The following is a 4,574-nucleotide window of genomic DNA, read 5'->3' as shown; positions in this document are numbered from 1 at the left end:
TATGGTGGGTTGTCTGCTTTTTATCTCACCCGAAGGAGGCAAAAAAGCAGCTTGGACAAGGGTGAAGAACCTTAGGCTTGGGAGTGGGATTCAGCTGCTAGGAGACTCTTTCTGGCTCATCAGGACTCTTCCCAGCCACACGGTCAGACCCTTTAAGGACCCTGCCTTGCACGCTCCTGAGGGTTTGCCTTTGGAGTGCTGATACCACCGTGTGAGTGTGTGTGTGTTTAGAAAGCAGCGCCTGTTGTACAAAGGTGATCTTTGCATTCATTGCTCTGTTTACCTTCACTTCTGGTGCCAAATGCTCCCCTCCCACTTGCCTGCATGTTGCCCAGACAGGAATGTGGTTTTTGGATGAAAAAGATTTTTGATCCTCGAGCTAGGAGGAAGGATTAAAAGTTGAATGAAAAGTTAGGGAAGAAGATAGCTGCACTAATAATAATAATAATTAGCAACAATTATTATTATTATTATTATTATTATTATTATTATTATTATTATCACTCTGGGCAGCTTCCAACAAATTAAAACACAGTAAGAGATCAAACATTAAAAACTTTCCTATACAGGGCTGCCAGATAGTTCTTTATCTCAGCATCTGGTGGTGGGGGGGCGTTCAACAGAGCGGGTGCCACTACTGGGAAGGCCCTCTGCCTGGTTCCCTGTCACTTCACTTCTCGAAGTGAGGGAACTGCCAGAAGACCCTCGGCGCTGGATCTCAGTGTCCGGGCTGAATGATGGGGGTGGAGACGCTACTTCAGGTATACTAGGCTGAGACCATTTAGGGCTTTAAGGGTCAGCACCAACACTTTGAATTGTGCTTGGAAACATACTGGGAGCCAATGTGGATCCTTTAGGGCTGGTGTTATATGGTCCCAGCGGCTGCTTCCAGTTACCAGTGTGGTAGCTGCATTCTAGATTAGTTGCAGTTTCCGCGTCACCTTCAAAGGTAACCCCACGTAGAGCACTTTGCAGTAATCCAAGTGGGAGATAACCAGAGCATGCACCATGCTGGCAAGACAGTCCGCGGGCAGGTAGGGTCTCAGCCTGCGTACCAGATGGAGCTGGTAGACAGCCACCCAGGACACAGAATTAACCTGTCCCTCCATGGACAGCTGTGAGTCCAAAATGGCCCCCAGGCAATGCGCCTGGTCCTTTATGACCATAGTTACCCCATTCAGGACCAGGGAATCCCCAACACCTGCTTACCCCCTGTCCCAAGAAACAGTACTTCTCTCTTGTTGGGATTCAATCTTCATCTGTTAGCCACCATCCACCCCCCAACTGCCCAGATACACAGGACATTCACTGCCTTCACTGCTTCCAATTTAAATGAGAGGTAGAGCTATATGAACACCCAGCCAAAACCCCCTGACGATCTCCCCCAGCAACTTCATACAGATGTTGAAAAGTATGAGGGAGAGAATAGAGCCCTGAGGCACCCCAAAAGTGAAAGCCCAGGGGTCCAAACACTTACCCCCCCATGACTTTCTGGACACGACCCAGGAGGAAGGAGCGAGACCACTACATAACAGTGCCCCCAGCTCCCAGACAGTCCAAAGGATACCATGGTTGACAGTATCAAAAGTCTCTGAAAGATCCAGCAGGACCAGGAAAAAGCTTTCACCTCTGTTCCTTGCCCGCCAGAGATCTCTGACCCGCATGACCAGGTCAGTTTCAGTCCCGTGATGAAGCCTGAAACCTGATTGGAATGGGTCCAAAGAGTCTGCATCCTCGAGGTGTGCCTGGAGTTGTTCTGCAACCACCTGCTCAATTACCTTGTCCAGGAATGGAGTATTTGAGACTGGGCGATAATTGGCCCTAGCGGCTAGGTCTGAAGATGTTTTTTTAAGAAGCGGTTTGATGACAGCTTCTTTAAGGGGGTCTGGGAAAACTCCATCACAGACGGAAGCACTCACCACCCTACAGGGCCCATTACCCAGCCCTGCCTGGCTTGCTTTTATGAGCCAAGATGGGCCAGGATCAAGGAGACAGGTGGTCGGTTTCACTCATCCAAGCAGCCTGTCCACATTCTCACTATATAGAAGGATCTGGCAACTTCTGTTTCAGTGTATCTGAAGAAGTGTGCATGCACACGAAAGCTTATACCAAGAACTAACTTAGTTGGTCTTTAAGGTGCTACAGGAAGGATTTTTTTTATTTTGACATCCTCAGAGGTAACAGATTGAAATTTGTATTGCTTAGCCAAGGGCCATCATCAAATCACTCAATAGTACGATAAAAAAATGGTACACCACTCAAAATATAATCTCTCCATTGGTTCCATGATCAGAAATATCATACCAATTCTGCACAGGATTCTGCACAATTAACAGCAGTAAAAGTTGTACTACCTTGAACTGGCTGTAGGCCCAGGTTTCAGTTATTTTGCTAAGAATTTCCAGAGTTTTTTCTTTCCTTGCATCACAAACACAATAATATTATCATGTATATGTGGGTTATCCAGAAATTTAGGATGAAATGGTCATCAGTATGCACAGCTTTCTTTATCACCTTGCCATCTTGTCTAGGTGAGATTGTACGCAGTCACATATATCCAACTGACAGCTACTGATATGCAGAAATGTCCCAATGTTTATTTTACAGACTGTGAAATCTGTGATAATGGCCCAACATGGCAATCTTATATTAATCCAAATAAATTTTAAGAAATCTCCAGCAGATGGGAGTGTAGTGCAAGCAAACCGCATATTCAAAAGGTATAACTGCAGTAACCATTTGCTGCTGCAGGGAAGGAAGTACAGAACCTGTTTATGTGCTAAGACTGCAATCCTGAGCACACTGACTAGGGAGTAGGCCCCAGCGAAACATTAGCCAGCGCCCTATGCCAGGCTCTCATATGGCCTCTGAACATGGAGATTTGCTGCTACAGCTAGTAGTTTATGATTGACATTTGCTCCAAGGATTTGTTTAATCCTTTTAAGAAGCCACTGCCAGCAAGCATATCTTATGATAGTGAATGTCACGAGCTAATTATGTGTTGTGTGCATTTTCTTAACCATTTTGAGGAAACTTAGGAAATGGGCTGGGGCTGGTGGAATTGCTTAAGCCTATAAGCAGCACAGGAAGCAAGAACAATTGGGGGTTGTAGGCAACCAAGTCAGAGTAGACCCACTGAAATTAATGACCTACGCTAGCCATGTCCATTCATTTCAATGGGTCCACTCTGACTAGCATTGGATGGAACCCTAGGTTTTCCTGCAGAGAAGGAGGGATCCATAAATGGGTCGTCTCTGCCCATTCACTTCGCTGGGCAGGAAGAAGTCGATGAGAAGGGGTTATCTAAGTGGGACCAACAACATCTCTCCAGTTCATTTCTTGCCCAGCTCCACGACTTATTGCATCACCCCATTTTTGCAGGGTATTTTTTTTATTTCTTGGCAACTGGCAGTCTTCCTAACATTCCTCTCTCTGCTAACCGACCACAATAAAAAGTATGTGTGGAGAGGGGGGAGAGACAAGAGGGAACAAGGGTTTAAGAGCTGAAGGAGAGACCACCAGGAGCTCACCAGCTCTTTCAGCAGACCTTTCGGATGACTCTAGGTCTAGGACAAAATAAAAAAATTCCTTCCAGTAGCACCTTAAAGACCAACTAAGTTAGTTCTTGGTATGAGCTTTTGTGTGCATGCACACTTCTTCAGATACACTGAAGCAGAAGTTGCCAGATCCTTCTATATAGTGAGAAGGTGGGGAGGGGTATTACTCAGAAGGGTGGTGGGAATAGGAGATTGGCAGATAGCTGAGATGAGCCTGTTGACCACTCTTAACTTAAGGTCTAGGAGATACTGAGCTGGCTGTAGAGGGGGAGGCAGGACTGCCTTGCTGTCTTCCATGGTCTCCCACCACTTTGGAGGCAGCCAGGACTCCACCTAGGGCCAGCAAAGTCATGACAATGCAAGAGAGTGTCCAGTATGCCAGGACCGGGGGGGGGAGAGGACTTGCCCCCAACAATCTGTGAGCAGTCAAGGCTTTTCTCTGGAGCTCTTGTTTTTAACCAGATCCCCTGTGTTGGTGGCTAGACAATTCCCCCCCCCCACCCACACATGTGATGCTGGCAATAGCCCAGCTCACAGCCCCCACTTCAGCTTCCAGGCACAGGTGCATGTGGATGAGCAGGCTCCAGCCCAATGCAGCCACCATCTTGGCCTGCAGTGGTGGCAGGAACTGACCACCTCTTCCCCATCTCCATTTTCTGGCACAGACCCACAGAACAGCTCCAGGGGGTGCTGCTGGAGATGAAGGGACCCTGAGCCCCCAAAGCTCCGGAACTCTGCCTCTCTTTCATGGGAAGGTGGTGGGCTCAACAACCATCAGGGTGGGCATGTCTGAATATTCCTATAGGAGAAAGAACAACAACCTTGCAGGCAGAAAGACAGCATGGCAGCGAGGAGGTCTGGCTGAACCTTTCCCGACTCTGACATGCTGACTTTATACACCCAGGGAGATGTCGCGCCACAAGCACCTGCAAGAGCATTAAATCGCATGTGCCCACCGCCCACTCTTATAGCCTGGATGGGAAAACGTTTCCATTTCATTCTGCTGATTATATACAT

Source organism: Podarcis vaucheri (genome assembly GCF_965113315.1).
Source record: "Podarcis vaucheri genome assembly, chromosome: 5".
Lineage (NCBI taxonomy): Eukaryota > Metazoa > Chordata > Lepidosauria > Squamata > Lacertidae > Podarcis > Podarcis vaucheri.
The sequence above is the reverse complement of the archived record's forward strand: the minus strand, read 5'-3'. Positions refer to the sequence as shown.